The 21564-nt window shown below is 37.2% G+C and overlaps 1 protein-coding gene across 4 annotated transcripts in view; it reads left to right on the forward strand.

The window, feature by feature from the left end:
* Positions 1-12819: 12819 nt before the first annotated feature.
* CTNNA2 (catenin alpha 2) overlaps positions 12820-21564 on the forward strand; it is a 1097968-nt gene continuing 1089223 nt past the window's right edge. For 2 of the 4 annotated variants that reach the window (XM_079111126.1, XM_079111127.1), the window contains exon 1: positions 12820-13010. The gene's annotated coding sequence lies outside the window, so the exon portion shown is untranslated. The remainder of the gene's footprint in view (positions 13011-21564) is intronic. The other 2 variants (XM_079111124.1, XM_079111125.1) reach the window with 1 other exon arrangement.

Here is a 21564-nt window from a genome sequence, read left to right on the forward strand (position 1 = left end):
CTTCCTCTGATCAAAATCTTATTCTGATCATTTTATTCTCTCAGTAACAAGTTTCTTTTCACTCCTTTTCCCTTGGACTTTGTATAACACCTTTATCCTGACCTCTGTCTCAGAGCAATTAAACAAACAAACAAAAAAAAACTTGGGGGAAAGGGCACCAAAACTTTCATGATTAACCCTTATTGAATCCCATATTCATCTTCTCGATGGCGTGATTAACTACTTCATCAGTTGGAAATGTTTAGCAGAATTTGCTTGAGAGAACTCTGAAGAGTAGGCTCACACTGTGTCCCAATCTTATCACCTTCTAGGTCTCCTGCCTATCTGTCTTGTTAGCAAAACCTTACCTTGAGGGTGGGGACTTGACATTCCTTTCCCTGTCAAATTCAAAATAAGTGTATTTGAAATAATTTGGATTCCATTCCATAGGCAGAAAAGATTGAGATTTTCTTGCATTTCTTTTTTTTTTTTTTTTTCCCCAGAGAACTCAATTAAAGATAATTTAGTATCTATCAATAGATCTCAGTGAAGGCTAGCATAGTATGCTATTCTGACAGTTTCCTCTCACTTGCTCTGTTTCACTCCTCTGTAAGTAGATGGTCATTTCAAAAGGCAGAAGAGACAGCACTTTAAATGACTCTTTTATAATTGCATAACAAAGATCACTTACCAGTCCAAGGGGGAGAGAGCATTGATTCCGTACTATAGACTTGGTACCAAATTTTGCATCACTGAGGATCACAACAGCATTAAGTTATAGAAAACCCAGCTCAGACTAAGACAATAAAAAGAAAAAAAAAAAAATGGACCATATAACTCAAAAAGCAGAGGTAGGACGGGCCTCATAAGGCTACCATAGTATTTTTAGCTAATTTACTCCACTCTACCCAAGCTATCCACGTAGATGTTGCTTCAACATAACAAACTTGTTTATACCCTAGGACTTTGACACTTGCTACTGCTTATGCCCAGAATGTTCCTATCTGGAGTCTTGCAGCCATCACTTACTATTTTAGACAGGGTTCTTCAGAGAAACAGAACCAACAGGATGTATATACATACATACATACATACATATATCTCTCTGTCTATATGGAGAGAGAAATAAAAGGAGAGATTATAAGGAATTAACTCACATGATTATGGAGAATAGCAAGTCTCAAATCTGCATATTGGCTAGCAGCCTGGACAGAGTAGAGCTGATGGTGTAAATGAAGTCTGCAGGCATTGGCTAGAGAATTCCCTTTTGTTCTGTTCAGACTTTCATCTGATTGGATGAGGCCCACCCACATTATGGAGTGTAAACTTCTTTTCTCTGTTCACTGATTTAAATGTTAATCCCATCCAAAGACACCTTCCATGTTGGCAAGTAAAATTAAACATCACACTCATGCTTTTTCAGATCTGTGTTATCACCTTTTCAAAAAGAAATTCCTCAGTGCCCCCCCGGAAGATTTTGCCAATTCCTGTCTTCTCTGTCCCTTTACCACATACTGCTTTCTTCATAGTTTTCAACAGTACCTGAAATTATATTGCATTTTAATTTGTCATTTTTTAAATCTCTTTCCATTTCTAAACTATCAGTACTATTGTTTACCACCATTTGTACAGAACACAAATGAAAGTTTTTTAGAATATAGTTGCTTAACAAACAAATGCAGTCTTTCTCATTCAAACAGTAAAAGATTTTACACAGAAAAATTGCAAGATCCTTTTTTTTTTTTTTTTTTTTTTTGTGGCGCTGGGGATTGAACCCCAGCTGGGGATTGTGGGCCTTGTACTTATGAGGCAGGCACTCCTTTTGGTTATGTATCTATTTGCCTAATATATTTTATCCCACTTTTCTCCACAGAGAAATGCTGGGAATAGAGATGTACTTTTTGTTTTTAGCTTTTCTTGCCATCTGACTTCCATTCAAATTTTGCCAAGAGGAGATACTAGTGGAGGGATCAGATAGAGGAGTAGAAAAACTATTGTCCTTTCCTCTTCTGGCATTATTTTTCAGTAACTGTCCCCTTTTGATCCATCAGCATCCAGTTTTAGCGTCCACAGTCCCTCTTCCTTGGTTTCAGTACAAGCTGCAGATGCCCTTTTGTCATGGATTCAGGGCTGCCTAGACCTCACTCTAGCAGGTGTCTGGGCTCTGATTGCATCATCTTATCACCGATTTCTAAGAACTTAATAAAATAACTGCTTTCTGCAATTACTTATCTCATGTTGTTCATCTTTGTTCCTTTCTTTTTCTGTGAGACTTCCTAGTGCAATGTAACAATTCCTGAATTAAAGTCCAAGATTATACTTTATTATTTGAAAATATTGGGGTGCTTTCTGGAATGTTTGGGAGGGGATACCAGGAAACAGATTTCAAAGATGGGTCTTTTGGTTACTTAACTTATGGAGCTTGACTATAATAATGACCTTGTTAGCAGTAGAAAATGGGTTAATGATAATCCATATCATGCAATGGCATCACATTTGCCTGATTATTTGTTGTTAATTTAGACAAAAGACCGTCTGTGAAACCAAATAATTCATGCATTCAATTGCTTTACTGCTAGTAATATGACTTCTAAAGACTGTGTGGCAAGATTTTTTGTTTCTCTCTTTTTTTCTCTCTCTCTCTCTCTTTGTAACTATACTGAATTGCTTGTAGAAAGAAATTGACAAACCCAGGGTTTTAAAATATTAGTTCAAGGCAGGTCAAAGGCCCAGAGAAATTTTACTGTGGTCTTAAAATACTCTTGTAGCTGCAGGCAGATCCCAAATCACATATCAAATATAAAAGTGAAAATTTCAGAATTATAATATAAGTCGAGTTCACTGCTTCATCAAGGTGTCTTGTGTGAAATTTAGGGCACATTATCTTGTGTGTAATTTAGAGCATGTATTGGAAAAGAATGGAAGTCTGAGTCTTGACATAGGAGCACTTTTGTAGACATAGGTGATTCTAAGGAACATGAACTCACAAATCTCATTGAACTTCCATTACTAGCAGAAAGAGTCCCCCATCTAAAGATATTGGTCTTCTTCTATTTGGAGAATTTGTAATAACTTCCTCTGAGGAAGTTGCTTTTCCAGTGAATGCCTATTCATAATGTCCCCGTTAGTCCATGTGGCCTTCAGACCTACTCTGAAATATGAGCATACATCTGGGGACAAATACAAAATCTTACCCAGGGAGACAAGCTGAAATAGGCTCCCTGATTTTGATTTAAATAATTGTATTCCCAAATAGAAGATGCCCAGTAGAAGTGCTCAGCTATGAGAGAAGGGTTGAAGATTTGGTTTGTTGGTGTCATCAAGAAAGCAGTTTCCTAGTCTCTCCATGTCTCCAATATTGGGATCCTAAGCAATGTGGCCAGAAAGGTGGATGTGGAGATTCTGCAAGGGCTTCTTATATCAATGCTCCTTGACTACTGTTCTTGCTGAATGTACCGGATTCAACAGCTGAAGTCAAACTTACACCTGATATGGCGCTGTTCCTTGGGGAGACCAGTCAAGTACCTGGTATCAGACTGATTGCTTTGGACTTTTTCCGATTTGAAACAGATAGTGATTTTTGTTGACAAGAACTGCAAACTTCTTTTGGAAGTTGTATCTTTCTTTTCTTGCTACTGGTTTCTCACACTCAGATCAGAAGACTTTGGAGCATATACTTGGCTTAGAAATAGCTTAGAAGGAGCTGCCTTGACATAGACATAGAACATCCTCATGGAGGAAGTTGAAAAATATCATGCTAAGTGAAATAGGCCAAGCCCCAAAAACCAAAGACCGAATGTTTTCTCTGATAAATGCATGACAATATATAATGAGGGAGGACAGCGGGGGTGGGGGGAGAGAAAAATGAAGGAACTTTGGATGGTGTAGAGGAAAATGGGGTGGAAGGAGGTGGAGGACAGAAAGATTGTAGAATGAAACAGATGGTAGTACCCTATGTTCATGTATGATTACATGAATGGTGTGAATCTACATTGTGTACAACCATAGAAATGAAAAGTTGTACCCCATTTGTGTACAATGAATCAAAATACAGTCTGTAAAAATAGAAAATATTTTAATAAAAAAGAAGAATTAGAAAGAGTGCCCAATTAATTATTGCTGTTTTAGATGAAAGGTGCTCTGTGAGACCAAGTGGTTCACACATTCACCTGCATGCATATTCATGTATATTGCTGAGATAAAAAAATGTGCAAATGTGGGGGTATTTCCATACAACTTGTAGCAACAGATTTTATTAAACATCAGAAATCATATTGTTTTACCCTCAATCCATGAACTAAGTGGGGAAGTGAAAAACTATTTCCCCTCATTCCCACAACTTTGTGTTCTGCTGGCTGAAAGGACTTATTTCTGTGGTAAATAATGTTTTAATTAGTAGACATAATTATTTCATTGAAATGGAAGTTGAATCTGCTATCTACCCATTTTGGACTTTTCATTTCCCTGAAAAATAAGAGCTTTCTGGAATGATTGATCCTGACAACCAAGGAGAAGTTGTATTGATGCCTCAAAATGAAGTCAAATTATGATAGCAACCAACAAGGTTCTTTAATGTTTAATGGGAAAAATAATGGAACAGAGACAACCCAAAGAGACAGGCCCACTAAAATCTCAGAACTTCAGGAATGAAGATTTGGCTCACTTCCATCAAGCAAGGACCATATTAACTGAGAGTGTGGCTAGGGGCGAAGTAAACATGAAATGGGTGGCAGATGAAGGAAGTTATTCACAGGTAGATCTAAAGTATAGTGCTTTAGGTTGTACATACTAACTTTTTAAACCACTAATAATAGTGGTTAAATTTATAATTTAATCTTTAGGAGACAGAATATTCAGGTGAATGAAAACTCATGGATATATGCATAAGTGTTAAGATTTTGTGTTTTCCACTTTTGTAGAGAGTAGTTATGTCTTGATAAGGAGAAGCAAATGTCATTGACATTTTTGTTATATTAAAAGTTAAGTGTAGGTAGAAGAGTGTATGTAGATTCTGAGTAGTCAAAGGGTTGACTGTGTTAATTATTTGCCTATTTTCACTCATCTTCAGTTTTAGTCAGTTTTTTCTGCCACTGTGACCAATGACCTAACAAGAACAATTAGAAGAGTAAAAGTTTATTTTAGGTCATGTGGTTTCAGAGGTCTCAGTCCATAGACTGCTGACTCCATTCCTCAGGGCCTGAGTAAGGTAGGACATCATGGTGGAAGGTCATGGTTGAGGAAAGTAGGTCAGGACCTGACACCAGAAAGCAGAGAGTGATTAAACTCAGCTCAAAATAAACCCACAAGGCATGACCCCAATGACCCACCTCCCCCAGTCACCCCCTACTTGCCTATAGTCACAATTTACTTAATCTCTATTAAAGATTAATGCACTCATTAGGTGAAGTTTCTCATATCCCAATCATTTCACTAAACTTTCTTGCATTGTCTCACACATGCACTTTTGGAGGATACTTCAAATCTAAACCTGAACATCTTTCCCAACATTATTTTTTACTTTTCTTTGTTGTTTTATGATTACACAGGTTATATACTCTTAAGGTTCTATTCCAGCTAGTTTCTTATGCTGCATCTACAAGTAGACACTGAAGGAGAAGAAAGACACTATGATTACAGTGTCTCTTTCTGGCAACATATCTGGATGTAGATATACTTCTTCCATGACTGTCTTCAACAATGGTACCCCTTTTTGATGGTTCCAGCACTGATTTTGATGGTTCCTCCTCAGAGGTACCCAGAAGCACAGCCTTAATTGCTTCTGGTAAGACTGCCTTCTTCCTTATGGTTCATACCCTATTAGATGCTTCCTGAGATTACTAATCTGTGATTATTTCATGGTCTCTCTCCCAAGCTTTCCAACACTCTTGTAATCAATATCTTGTATTAAGTGCTTATTTGTTTGAATTCTATGTAGTAGTTGATTTTCTTGTTCCTGGATCTGGATTGATACAGGCATCAAATGAATGTCATTTCCTTCCTTTACGTCCATATGCCACTAAGATCCAAAGAAAAGTGGGCATTTCTTCTATTAGCTCTCTATCAAAGAAAGTTATTTCTCAGAAGCAATAAAAAACTTATCTTTTTGTACCATGTGCCCACATTTCATCATATGTCAATTCCTATATCAAATATTATGACCAGGAAATGAAAAGTGACAATGAGTTGCAGCCTGAATTCCTGAACCAAAACCTGTGACAAGTTTCATGCAATTACCTTTAGAAAAGGTCTTGGAGCCAGAGGTGAAGTTAACTTTGTATCAAGCAGATGGGCTGCATGGTGGGAAGGTGCACAGGTGTTAGAATGAGAATAGATGGGAATGGATATTGGATGACAACAAACACTATGCTGCACGCTATACAACTGTTCATTTGCCTCATTAAACTGTGAGATCATTGATGCACACACTGTGACTTTTATCTGAATAATTGACATTGAGAATTGTGACAGTTCCCAATAAATAAGTGTCAAAGATTTTTAAATGATTGAATAAACCAATGTACCATAGCTTTTGAATATTTTTCTTAAGGTTGGAGTTGAGATTTGAGTAAGAATATTGTAATAAACACAATGCAAACAGACACTGGAAAACTAGAATTTATAAAATTGGAGATGTGTTTGTTCAGTGTCTTTTATATTTTTTAATCAGCAAAGAACTTTGTCAAACAAAACATTACAGGAAAATGTGTGTGTGTATGTGCGTGAGCACGCATCCATAGGTGTACGTATCTTTAATTTTTGATGGAATATTTGCTTTATTTTTAATCCCCTAATTTGCCTTTGCAAAGTGTTTTGGTGTATGTGTTATAAAGTAAAATGAATGATTGTTCTTTAGTCACCTCCAAGCTGAATTAAGAGCCTAGTGTTTTGACTCATAGAAAGGAATCTCTTTTCTTCCATTGGTGGGAGGGTGGTAGAACATTGGGAAGAGCAATGTTAGACTCTGGAATCAGACTGCATGAGTCAGAAATCCACCTCCACCACTTTTCAACTCTATGCTCTATTGGAAGATTTATATGCAGGATTGTAAACATAAGGGGCTGCTTTTCTTCTCATACTTATGGGCCAGTCTTGATTAAAACACTTGTGTTTTCAAATTTCTCATCTTAAAACCATGAATGATTTTGAGTAATATTTCCATGAGTTAATATGCCCAAAGCACTTAAGATAGTCCCTAACACTAGCAAATATTCTGTAAATGAAATTAATTACTGTTATTCATCATCCAATTATATTTGGTAATCAAAAGTGCTAGAGAGAATACTATAAACAACAAGTCAGGAAATTCTGTCCCAATTCTTTTTCACTTTGGGAGTCAGGACTGCTTACAAAATATTTCAGGTTGCTTGCTCTCTGAGCACATGTTAATTTTGTTCTTTGAAGCATCTTGTAGTTACATGGCTCATATGAGTACTTTAGGTCTAATTCACAAGTCATTTCTGGGGTAAACCAATTAATTGTTTTCTTTCCCTTTATAATGATGATGGATTAGATTCCAGATACATGTAGTGGTTTTTCATCTAACTTGTCACAGAAAGTGAATTACATACAATGATGTTATCATATACTTCTAAGAGATTTGGGTTTTTTTACTTTCCATCAACTGATCCATGTAGTTCATGCAACAATTAACTAGTTTTTTGATTATGGGGGGAAAATCACATTGAGGGTCAATTTCTCTCTCTATCTGCAAAAGGAAGCTAGATAGGAAAGAATTATCATTAAAATCCCTTTATATTTTAAAATTATATATTTTATGATAAGAATAGAAATGGCAGTGGGGATCAGACATTTTTTAAATCAAGGAAGAACAGAAAAAAAACACATTAGTAATCTGTGAGAATCAAAGAACAGTGAGTAAGGTGAAAACTAAGGTCAGGTTTTCCCAAAGCATGTTCCTTGGAACTTTAGTCTTAAAAGATGCTTGTGAGAGAGGGTTCCCTTATCTAATAAGTATGGGAAACACTACCCATGATATATTTCTCTTAAATAACCCTGATGCACATTATCATTTTTAATGTATTCATTACATTAAATGAATGTAACTTGCTCTTCTTCCTGCAAATGATCATAGGAGTAGGTATGTGGATCAGACTGTGCCATTCCTCTGGTCACACTAAACTTTCAGATATGAAGAGAAGGTCTCAGACAGGATAACTGGAACTTTTTTCATGATTCTGTCTTTTAATGACCTTCTGGAACTATGTGAACCTCATCTAGACCCATTTTAGATATCCCAGATATGTGAGCTAAAATTTCTCTTTTGCTCAAATTAAATTAGGTTGACACATTTCACTTACTATTGAAATAATTCAGACTCTAACTCCTCCTTTTAGGGGCAGAATTTGGGAAAAGATGCTCCAGGATGAATAATTGAGAGTAAAATGTACAAACTTAAAATTTATTAAACAGTAACCCCAGTTTTCCCTTAAAGGGAATATGGGTCTATTAGGGAATCTGAAGATGGGACTGACACAATTAATAAAAGAAATTTTATGTGATATTCTTTCTGTTTTAAACAAAATTAATTAGAAATAAAAGAGGAGAGAAAAAGATCCAAATAGTCAAAAGTCTCAGAGGAATAAACTTATTTGAATGCCCAACTCATTTACTCATTCATTTCAGAAATATTAATTAAAGGAAGTAAATAACACTAACATCCATTTGTTGACAAGAGTGTTGAAACTTAAAAAGTATTATTTAATTCTCACAAGAAAGCCTGCAATATAGATAAAATTGTCTCATTTTATAGACTGAAAAACTGTTTTCTAGACCTTAAAGAACTTGACCAATGTCTCAAGCTAGAATATGATAAAATTGGGATTTCAGAGCACTTACCTATGCCATCCAATGAAGTTGCTCCATTTTATTTTTTGAAGATAAGGTAATTTTCATAGAATGTCTAGGTATTAGCTTTGTTTTGCTACTATATCAAATTACCTTAAATTTAGCAGCGTGAAAAGTATAGTTCTGTACTTTAGATGTTTAGTGGGAGAGACTTTTCTCCACTTAGAGCCTGCCAAGGCCAATACTAGAAGTGTTTGTAGTTCTGCATTCCTTTCTGAAAACTCTAGTGAACAATTAATTTCTGGATTCATTCAGGTTGTTGCTGGAATTCATTTGCATATGTTTGTAGGATAGATGTCCCTCTTTTCTTGCCTGTTATTGTCCAAGGCATTATTTTCAGTGTCTAGATGCATGGGAGGAATCTCTCACATATATTACTAAGTTAAAGAAGTCAAACTGAAAAGGCTACTTATTGTGTGATTTTTAACTATGTGGCATTTTGGAAAAGGCAAAACCATGTAATCAATAAAAAGAAAAGGTTTCTAGGGTTTGTCAGGAGTAAAGGATGAATAGACAGAGTACACATGATTTTTAGGACAGTGAAACTATCTTTTGTGATACTATAATGGTTACGCTGTTTTCAAAATCCACAGAACATGCAAAACCAAGAAGGAACTCTAATGTAAACTATGAACTCTGGTGATAACGATGTGTCAGTGTAATTTCATCAGTTGTGACAAACCTATTACTGTGGTGGGAGAGGTTGACAGTGGGAGAATTTTAGGAGTGTGGGGGTAAGAGGTATATGGAAACTCTGTATTTTCTACTCAATTTGACTCTGCACCTAAAACTGTTCTGTTCAAAGGTCTATAAAAAATGAAATTGCTCAGGAGGACTTTATAGAATATCTGAAACTGACAGACAGAATGAGGGTCCCAGTATATAGAGATCTGACTTTTAAATGTATAACATCTATGTGAAATTTTACTTAAGAGTGTCAGTATTGGTTTGAAGTCTTCCAAAACTCTGGATGTCATACTATTATAGATTAAATGATATTTAAATTACATGCAGTATTTTCTCCATTTTAACAATACTGTAGATTTAACAGTATTCATTGTGTTTGTTATTTATGTTGGGATAAATCTTTAATATGAATGGGAAACGAGCCAGAAAATGATTCTCCATTTTTAAGAGCACATGAAATTAGGTTTCATCCATCTAAACTATACAGGATCATTTTCTCTTCTCAAATTCTATCATCAAAATCACATGTACAAAGTTTCTTTTGCCGTATAACATAACATATTCATAGGTTTGAGAGGGAAGGGTAATCTGCGTGCTTTTCTGAAGGACATTGTATATGTTTATGCCATTGAAATGAAGTACAATGCTTAATTGAGAAAATCAAAGACAAGTTCATGAGCAGTCTCAAAACAAAATAAATAAAAATAAACTATCCCCTTGATTTAAAATGTGGACAAACAAAATGATAGCTTTTAAGTATCCAATGATAGACATTATTTATACAAGATTTTTAGACTATTATTAGAGAAAATAAATATGACTAAAGTAATGCTTAAATGGATATTCAATATGAGTAGACAGAGGTGGGGGCTCTTTTCATTCAAAATATAAACGAGTAAGTAAATTCCTTTGTGGAAGGAAACAAGAATCTCAGCTGCAATTTCCCTGCTGGTTGCTTAAATGCATTGCCTGAATAATTTCTTATGGCTATCTGATTGACAGACAACATTTTGGTGCATTTTGAAGGAGGCCTGAGGAAGGCCAAGGGTATGAGAAATTGGGAATGGCTTTTATGCTATTTTTTTAAAATCAACTCTAATTTAAAGCAATTGAATGGGAAAAAACTTAGAAATATTTGATGAGCGACTTTTAAATGTCTTTCAATATTATCCTAGTTTTGAAAATCACTAAAAAACAAAAATGGAAATCCAGTTTTGACACGACAGTCTTTGTCTATTAACTTTTTTCTGTCTGTCTGCTACCAATTAAAATGTAGAATTATAAATTTTGGCCTAATGAATATTATGCAAAAACTATAAATAAATCCTCTGAACTTTAAAGACATGACCTTGTCTGATTATTCTTTGGCCTGTATTTTTTCAGTGTATCACCTCCAGCTTGACCAGAGAAAGAAAAATCATAGTAATAACAAAAAATGTCGATCCTCAAAACATCATTTAACTACTTCGCCCTTTCCATATTCTCAGAACATTTAAAATTATGGTTCCCTTTGCCTCTAGGAAGATGCTATGTTGCCATAGGATGGTGTATCTCTCTCTCTCTTTTCTTATTGAAGCGTTTCACTGGCTAAATCATTCCCATGTAGCCTCTTTAGAGTCTTGCAATTCCTCTTTAAATCTTACCAATTCTTTCTTAAAAATCTATTCGAAGGTCTATTTACTTCCTGTCAACTTCAGGTCACAGTGTCTCCTTTCTTTTTTCATTCCGGTCATATATTTGGGCACAAATCTTTTGGCGCTCAGCACTTATTGCTTGAAGCGCACAGCCTCTACCATCTTTAGCTTGATTCTATAGGCTTGAACCTAAGGAAAACTCTGGGTGGGAAGAGCACGCGTTGTCACTGTCCGTGGTCCTGAAATATCATTGTCGGCTAAGAACATTTTTCTACTGTTTAATATCTGATGATTCCTGTCCACACTCACCCAGAAAATTTAAAACTGGTAGAGAAAAAGAGAACCAAGAAATTATTGGGCTAGAGGGATAGAGGGATGGACAGAAGAAGTGCCCTCAAGTCATAACTCAGAAAGAATAAAAGACCACTCGGGTTTGACATAATTTTCCTACAATTGTAGATGTCAACTTGGGAACAACAGGGAAGGGGAAAAATAGCTGACATAGACTATTATGAAGGAGCATTTTAAAAACGCATGCACCAAGTGATTTAAAGCCGTCTAAGTATCTGTATGAACAAAAGCATTGATGCTAGTGGGTGAGAACACCAGACAAGTAGCATGTTGGGAATGCAGCATCAGTTGTTAAACCAAACTGCCATAGGTTTTCTTTGTCTTTTTCTCTTTTGATTTAAAACAAAACAAAAATTGTCATTTGGCACTATGACAGAACAAAGATAACTGTAACTTATGTTTCACATTTGATGTAGCTGTGTACCATTTTGCTTCTATGGACCTCTGTAACAGTTACATACCGCCACTATCAACTCCCAGCATCTGGTGGCTGGCAAGGGGATACACTCCCTGTCTTCGCTATTTAAGTTCGCAAGTAGAGTGTAACCTCCGCGAGGACAAACGCTGGATCTTAAACATTCTGGATATCTCAAATAGCTTAAGTAGAATGTCTGGCACAAATAAATGAATCACAATGCCTTCCACAAAGACAGCATTCAACAAAGGCTTCTTAAATGGGCAAATATTCCATTTGTTTTAACACTTTCATCCTCTTCCAGGTTCTTTTAAAGTCCAATCTCTCTCCCTTCGCGGCTCTGGGTTCCAATAAACCTCCCTTTCGTGTCAGGCACTACCTTTTGCTGCGCTCAGGCCCTACCCTCCTCCTGTCCTGTGTCAGGACCCTTATTTCCTACTCTGCGATCCCACCCACCCCCATCCCACTAATTCTGAATGCTCAAGAACCTAGTCCCTCCGGGTGGGCCTGGCAGCTCGCAGCGATTCAGCTACTGGTCCCCGCCCTAAGGGTAACGCGGTTGTCATGGACACGGCACCTGCGCCCTTCGGCGGTGCCCCTTCACCGCCATCCCCTCCCCCCACCTGCGGCGCGGAGCCGGCCGCGCCCCCCTGGCCCCGCCCCTCCCCGCCCCGCCCGCTCGGGCGCTCCCCAGGCCGCGCGCGCCCGCCCCCACCCTCCGCCCCGCGCCTTCCCTAGCCTTGCGGAGCCTAGAGGGCCGCGGGGACGCGCGAGCGAGCGAGCGGCCGCGCCTGCGCACTGGGCGCCTCCCCTAGCGGCGATCCGGGCCGCTGCCGCTCGCGCTTGGGCAGGACGCGGGGCGGGCGGGGGGAGGGGGGAGCGGCTTCGCTTCCAGCCCCGAGTGAGGCGGAGACCCGGGCGGGCGGGCGGAGCAGGCGGCACCGCACCTCGGCCAGAGGCGGCTGCAGCAGCTGCCCTCGTCCCCTCCGCCGCCTCTCTAGTCCCTTCTGTGATAACCACTCCAGCTGCTGGAAACGGGCGAGAAAGAGGAGGCGAGAAACTCCCACCGACCCACAGAGGTGAGTCCCGGGCAGAGCATCCTCCATCCTTGCCTGCCTCCCTCCCTTCCTGCCTCCCTCCCATCCTCTCTATCCTCCCCTCCCTCCCCGCTCCCAACCCTCCCTCCCTTGTCCTTCCCAACATCCCTCTCTCCTCTCCCCTCCTTTCTCCCTTCCAGCCTTTCTTTCATCCCTTTCTTCCTCTCTCCCAGCCCTACTTCCTTTCCATCCTTTCTTTCTTCCCCGTCTTCCTTTCACCCACTCGTCCTCAAGCTCAGCTCTGCATCCCTCTCCTCTTGTCTCCATCTCTTTACCCCCTTTTTTCACCCCTTCCCTGGTGGGAGGGTCGGAGCATCCCTGCTTAATACTACTGTCCGGATTCAGGGGCTTCCAGAAAATTGGGCACATACACTGAGAGGCATACTCTTGCACAGCAGATGCCCTGCAGGTCTCTAAATTATTAGGATTAAGGGTCAAGTTGTTTAGAGTACTGGGAACTGGAAAAAGAGGCTCAAAGAAGAACATATGGATTTGTGCTCTATTAGGGTGGGGGCGGGGAGGGTTGTCACTTAGACGTGTTGCCAACAGTCCCCCACACCCCTTTTCAGCAGTTTCTTCTTTCTCTCCTGGGAATTACATATTCTCAGTATGTGACACACTAATTTAAAATCCAGCTCTCTCTGCTTTGATTGTGGTCTCCATGAGAAACCACAACGAAAGAGAAGAGAGGAAGGGAACAAGAGAGAAAGGGGAGGGGAGAGAAAGGGTGGTGGCAGGGGAAGCTTGTATCCTTTCCCCCAGGCCTCTTTGGATTGACATTTTCAAACCACCCGCCTAATATTTGGCTTGGAATTGAACCTGTGTGTCCTTGGTCCTGTCACTACCTACTTTAGAGGCAGAAACTCTCTAAACTTTGATGCTTGTGCACCACAGCATTATTTTTGGAATGTTTTCCTTTACATGCAAAACACCAAGGTGGATTGGTTTGGGAAAATAGGAAGCAGAGCTCGAGATGTACTTTTGTTCATCATGGGTTAACTTCTAAAGGTTAATAATGGTTAGACAGATTTTGGAGAAATAGGGCTGTACCCACAGGCTTGTAAATATACCCTTTTGATAGGATCATCTCTGCATTATAGCCTTTGGACCGGTACCTTTACTCCTTCTCATCCACCTTATAGGGATCCTGAAGATGTTGGAAGAAAAACATACTGTGTGATTCTGTTTGTGGTTTATACTCTCGGAAAAGTTGAATTAGCTCCAGGGACCATTGTTAACAATTTAAATTTTCAGTATATGTAGAGGGACCAGAATTGAATTCATTGAAGTTGCCAGCAAAAAACAATGCTGTGGAGAAAATTATTGATGTTTTTCTTTTTAAATTTGATTTTGCATCACTATTTCCACAAAATCCTAGATTTTACTTTGCTTTCTTTAGCTTACATTCCAATTGCTTATATTATACATATCTTGATGGTAATGTGGCAATTCTCCTTTTGAAGGCATTGCTGCCAAAAGTTTATTTATACATGGTGGGACAGCCATGCCTGTGTAGTATATTAGTTGTCTCACAAGTGTCTAACAGTGTTAAGTCTAAATTAAAAATGGCTATTTAGAGGACAATGGTTTGTCCTATTTATATTTTTCTGAAGAAACCTATAGAGGAATCTATAGAATAGCTGAGTTTTGTGTTTAAGGAATGTGTATAGAGGGATCAAATTGGATATATTGAAGTTGCCAGTAAAAAACTGTACTTTGGAGGAAATTATTGACTTTTTTCTTTCCATTTAAATTATATACCAGTAATGCAATATGTGCTTTTGCATTTTATGGGAATGTAAAGGAGTTGAGATGAAGCGACTTGCCTTCCTAAGTGATATAGTGCAAATTTGATGAAGAGCTGATGCAGTTCATCACCTGAACCAGTGTTGGGAATGTGCATAATGTTAGGTATGATGGAACCCTCCCCACTTAATTCCCTGTGGTAGGAATGCAGTCCCCTTAATGGCTTGAGCTGACTCTTCGGCCATGTGGCAGAAGCTTGGTTGAGTTATCAGTATTTCTGCTATCCTCCTGCAGAATTGTGGTCAACACTGTAGGTCTTTGAATGGTTACTTTACTTAACTGTGAACTTGCAGAAAGAAGTGTTTTTTGTTGGTGGTGTTCCTTTCCTAGGAATATCATGAAGCTAGTGAAAGAATTCATAGTAATTCTGCATGAGCATAAGTTAGTTTTGTCTGAATTTACTTTTAAATGCCTTTCCCCCTCTCTATTGCTGTTTCTTTGTATGACTTCACAGTCATGAGTGTGGGGAGGAGGCAGTCCCTTAGTCTGTCATGCTTTTTCTTTGTTGCAGTTTTTCTGCAGAGTTATATGAGTGTATATCCCAGTTGTAAATTCTGCAATTACTATGGGTTAAGAAATGTACCTTTGTCTGTTTCATTTGTAAATATTCGTCCACTTGGTGAAAACAAAATAAAGTTATTAAAGAACTAGAAAATAAATTATTATTTTGTTTATAAACTATTGTAAGAGATAAGTAAAATTAGTCAAATATGAATTGGAAGAACTAGTGTTGTAAAACAGCAATTTGTTATATTGACCATTAAACCAGTTTACAAATAAAAATCTTTTCTCTAAAGAATTTCATTTGTAGAGGCTTCTGCCTTGAGTTGACTGGTGACTGAACTTTAAGAATGCATGACCAAATAGAGAAACAATGGAACATCTAGGGACACCCATCCCGAAGGAAATATGCTGGATACATTCTCTATGCCTCCCTCCTTGAAGCTCTTAACACTTGTCCAAGACAGGGCTAAGTAGTAGTAAGAGGTATTGGAAAATAGAAAGAAGTAAGAGATACTATCTTTGACCTCAGCTTGCCTAGTTGAAGATAACAGGTATTTTTCATGAGGTTGTATTTCACAGTGGAAAAGAGTAAGATCTCTGCAAACACCTTTAGATGCGAGTGCAGGTTCTACTGCTTAAGAGCCTTGTGCTCTTTCATACTATTTAAGTCTCTTTATTCAGCTATAAAATGGGTATTTTTGTAGACTGATTTGTGGATTTGCTTTAAAGGTTCAATATGTTTAGCATAGTACATGATACAAACAAAGCATGTATTATGTGAGCATTATTATAATTAAGAGAATTGACCTAAAATCATCCCAGGATAGTGTGGATTGGAAAGATGGAAAAGCAAGTAAGTATTAGAGGATTTCTCAAGAGGACAGATGTCTATGCATTCAGAAAAAAAAAATTATATTTAGCAGTAGCATTGGAGCTTGTATAGAGCCCTAGGGAAGGATTTCATGCAGAGAGGGTACCACAGCTGGAGCAAAAGAGAGGTGAAGGAGGAAGCATGATGTGTTTGGAGAAACATTAGGAAAACTGTTTTTTAAACTGGAATATTGAGCATACTGGTGAGTGTATTAAAAGGTGTTAAACATATAGTCAGAGTGAATATACTGTCACTTGGGATGGGACAACTTATTGCAGTATGGGAGCCATTTTACCACAGAAGATTCAGATACCCAAGGGTCTTGTTTTAATTCTAATCCAAGGTGGTTTTCACAGTGAGGACCCAGAGGATTCCTTTTATTTTTTCTTTAAACTTTAAGGCAGATAGAAAACTTGACCTTTGCTGGACAACAAAGATTTAATATTATGACCATTACAACTCTCTCTTGTTTTATCTTACCCCATTAATATCCCAGGTCTATATCATGGAGAATAACAACCAAGATTATTTATTTTGACATATGTGAAACCAGAACTTGTTAGAGTCATTATATTTCCAGGGACTTTATTTTTTTACTACATTGTTGACTTTACCTAATTAGTAAAGTCTCTTTATGTTGGTGTTTAAGATTATTAGTGATTTCAGGTAGATTATACTTTTCAAGTGTTCTGGGGATTCTGACATATTATGATAACAGAGGGTCTGTCTGAGAACTTGTACTGAGCAAGTTAAGTACCCGCCAAGAATGGGTTGACCAATGCCATTGAGTGCATTTGTTGTTATACCTTTGTTTTTACTTGAGGCTCATTAACTATTTTGAAAATTGTATCCTTAAGATATTTATCTAATGGCATAAATAATATGAATTGAGTTCTTCTATCAAAAAATAGATTTCCAGAAAATTTTACCTGCAAGTTCAAAGTTACAGTATTTATAGTACTTTGTTTAACCTATTTTAATAGGTAGACACAGTTTCATTCCTTTCTCCTAAATAGTACAAAGCTTTTCTTATACTTATTTTTGTAATTCTAATAATACACAGAATTGATCTTGTGAATATCATCTTAAATTATATTAAGTATAAACATAAATATATTTCCAAAAACTAACAGACTATGAACTGTAGCATTTTTATTTCCTATTTGGAAATCTTCCTTGATATTTTGATGTTTTAAAGATTCAGCTGATCTAAATAAAACATTTTCAGATGTATCACTTCTAGTTAGTTTTACATTAAAGCTCCAGAGGTTTTTGAAAAATTTAAATTTAGGCATTTTTGTTTTTCTTATAAGTGAATTTTTATCTCAGAACTGAATTCTAACTCAACTATAAATATGTATTTTATAGCTCTTTGAAAGTATTACTTGTAACATTATATAAAACCTGAAGTGAGTGTCTCCTTTTATAGAGCTTAATTTCATAGGACTTTCCTGTTCAGAAAGATCTTATTTTATTTAAAGACCTGATCTGTGAGTACAGCCATTAGAGCATTATTTTTCAGGTGTGATGTCAACATGTTATTAGCAGGAGTGAAAAAATAAAATTGTTTCCTGTAAGTCAAGTTAGTGACCAAACATGGAGGTGGAGTGAGGATGAGGCAGAATAAAATCATTTTGTTTTATCTATTGAACTAAAAATTTTATAATTGCCTCTTCAATTATGGGTTTTCTTTATTTTTGCTGTCATGTTGATAAAATCAATACTTTTTTTGTTTGTTTTTTTGGGTACCAGGGATTGAACTCAGGGGTACTCGACCACTGAACCACATCTCCAGCCCTATTTTGTATTTTATTTAGAGATAGGGCCTAACTGAATTGCTTAGCACCCTGCTTTTGCTGAGACTAGCTTTGAACTTGTGATCTTCCTGAGCCTCTGGGATTACAGGCATGCGCCCTAGTCCCAGGCTGCAATCAATGTTTTAAAGCAGGTTTTATGTATAAATTTCTATAATTAGATTTTAAAACTCAAGTTTGGATTAAAAAAGATTAATGTAAAATAATATGTTGACTTTCAGTATCCTGTTATTTTTCGATATCTGGAGGATATGTTTGCTTGGCTGATTTGAGGGAGCCAAATAATACTACTTTGATGGGGGCTACCTGATTAAGTTGAGGTATGAATAAACAGTATCCTAACTTTCTCCACAGGAGACACATTAAATGAATGGACATGCCACAGGACTTGGAATAAAATAAAGAATTTAGGTTTACATAAACCTAAGTTTTATCGTCCCTTGGTATTTCAAAACTAAAGCTGTGAACTCTTGTTGGAGAAAGGTGCATTTGTTCTGCAGTCCACCCAAAAACCACAGTGACTCCAGAAACCACCAAAGAATCTGATGCTCCCATCTTTTAATTGTGATTAGATGAAGGTTTGATTAAAAATCTGGTCTCCCAAGTTTATCTTAAATTCGTAGGACCTGAAGCAGTTGTTAACTAACATTAATTGCTCTCCCAATGAGATAAATATGCCCCTAACTACTTCAGAAGGAGCTAATTGCCCTTAGCTGTTTCTTGGAAAGGACATTCTACAATTCTCAAGAGTTTACCACTTCACTCTGTTTCTTAAGGCATCGATACCTGTCAGAGTGATTTGTGCAGAACTGGCATAAAGAAGTATATACTGGACTCAATTTATTAGGAAAATGCCAGGAATATTCATCTAAGTTCATCCCTCTATTTATACTTTCCATTTATTTTGATCATGTTGCCTAACATGAATTCATTCACAGGTATTCTGAAAATACCTATGCAGAACAGTGGCTATAGATGATAATTCAGTAAGCATGCTGAACCTGGAAAGCTGGGTTCTTCCTTCAGATTTTCAGCCAGTTAACTAATGAGTCATATGACTAAACAGCTTTCAAACTCTTATTTGTATTTTAAGTGACTTGGACTAGATGATATATAGGTAATCAGCTGTAGAATTAACATTCTAGACTGATAGTTCTATGAATTTCCTTTAAAATTTCAAGGCATAATGATTTCGTTTTCACTGTGTCCCATTTTTTTCTTTTGAAATATAAACTGCTGTTAAATAAGAAAAAAACAAAACAAAACAACTCATCTTCAGTGGCATATGCTTTCTCTTTCCCAATAAAATTGCAAATTTGAGTTTACAAGGTCTCTGTTTCAAGGGAGAACTAAGGAATATATCCTTTTCTCACCTCTTCATTCTTCGTTTTTAAAGAGAAGTTCATTTCAAGTTCTTCCTGCTCCAAAGGTACCAGTCAGTTGGTACCTCCAATTAGGGATGAACCCAGTGTGTGGTTGGCTGGTTTGAATCATGCCAGTCTCCTTGAAAAACAATACAGCATTTACGCATTTAAAATAAGGTATTTATTTAAGAAGTTATATACACTTTAAGGTTAATATTTCTCCTCAGGCATAGCAAGGCTTTACTTATCCCCTCAATCCTATCTATCCCATGGGATTGTGGTCATTAGTCTTCCTACCAGTCCAGCTCCAAATTCTCTTAAACATTTAAATAGTTTTTTTTTTTTTGAGATATCTTTTATTTACAGTAAAATACATTTTAAGTAACTAGTTTGTTGTCTTGGTTGTTTATTGTCAAATATACTTGTGTAACCACCACTGCAATCAGTGTATAGAATATTTCCATTTCCCTAAAATCTCCCCTTGGGCCTGATCTGTTTTCATCTACATAAAGTAGGTTTTCCTGTTCTAGAAATTAATATAAACGGAGTGGAAGAATCATGTTTATATTCCTTCATTCATTGAGTATAATGTTTTTGAGATTTGTCTGATTTTGAGTATATAAACTTCTAGAAGAAAATATAGGTGAAAACTTTTGTTATTTTTAAGTTAGGTAAATTTTTTAGAATTCAAAAAATACTGATAAAATTTATAAGATTTATTACCCTTTAACAAAATTAAAATAAACACATTTGCTCTTCAAAAGATACAAAATTTGTTAGATATGTATATCTATTTCGCTGTATATCTGACAAAGGACTTTAGAACTCTTGTAACTCAATATGATGACAGTTAAAAATTAGCAAAATATCAGAAGATATATTGCACACAAGAAGATTATAATATAGAGTTTATGAGCAATCTGCACATGAAAAGGTGAAAGGTGTTTAACTCTTTTATTGACCAAAGCAATGAAATTTAAAAACAAGAATGAGATACCACTTTAGTAACACTAGAATGGCTAAATTATGAAGACTGGCAATAGCAGGTTTGGAGAGAATGTCAAGCAACTGTAATATTCATACACTGCAGGTGGGAATGTAATACTTTGGAAGCAGTTTGGCAGTTCTCTTAATTTTAAAAGTACTCATACCATATGACCCAGAAATTTTACTCTCAGATGAAATGAAAACATATGTATAAAAACTTTTACGTGAAAATTAACAGCTTTACTTATAATAGCTGCAAACTGAAAACAACTCAAATACCTGTCAAATTCCCATTTTAAAGTTACTCCTTTGAAATGGAAAACAAAGCTGCTGGTATGTAACATGTGAGTGTGCACATGTGTATATGTATGTGTGTATTTGTGTGTGTGTGTGTGTTCAGAGGTGTGCTATTTAAAAGTAGTGTGTGTAACCTGACAGCATAGGAAAATAAATATGTTAGAAAAGATTTGTAAAAGTGATACAAAATCCAAAAGATGGGTAGCTCTGGTTTTTGGAGTTGGACTTAGCTTCCACCTTCTTCTTTGTCCTGGCTCTGCCCGGTCTGTGGGTTGACCTCATCCTCATCCAGTAGTATGATGGCTGCTTTAGCTCCTAAGACAGCATTATGTAGCAGCAGTGTCACTTCCTGCAAAACGAAGCCTTTGCAGAAAGCCCCCTGTAGCCTCTCTTCTACTTTGCTGGATCATGTAGTCATCCCCAGTTCAGTCAACACCAAGGGTAATAGGAATGCATGAATGATGGGCTTAGACTACATCAGGAGCCATCTTCTGGGGCTGGAGTCAGTTTTTACTAAAGTCCATGGCTGGGTGGAACCAGAGAGGGGATAAAAGAGCATCATTGCAATTTTGTTGAGAACAAGGAAGGGGGAAGTGAATGTTGGGCTATGGAGCCTTAGTGTTTGTTACAATTTGATTTGATTTAGAGGCCTGCCATGTATTCTTAGTCTTGTGGGAGGGAGGTTGAAGCAGAAAGCTGGGATTGTAGTCACAGCTTGTTATTGTAGGAGTGTATGCAAAAATAGGTGACAGAGGGTACCCTGGGATAAGAGGAAGGAAGAAGCTTAGCTCTAACCCAAAGCATGAACTGAAGGGGAAGGGAGTCTGCATCCAAGGGAACAATTTAAAATGGGCAAGCGTACAAATAGTGACAAGCAGAGCCAAGCACATTGA

This window comes from Sciurus vulgaris (assembly GCF_902686455.1).
Source record: "Sciurus vulgaris genome assembly, chromosome: 14".
In the NCBI taxonomy this organism is placed as follows: domain Eukaryota; kingdom Metazoa; phylum Chordata; class Mammalia; order Rodentia; family Sciuridae; genus Sciurus; species Sciurus vulgaris.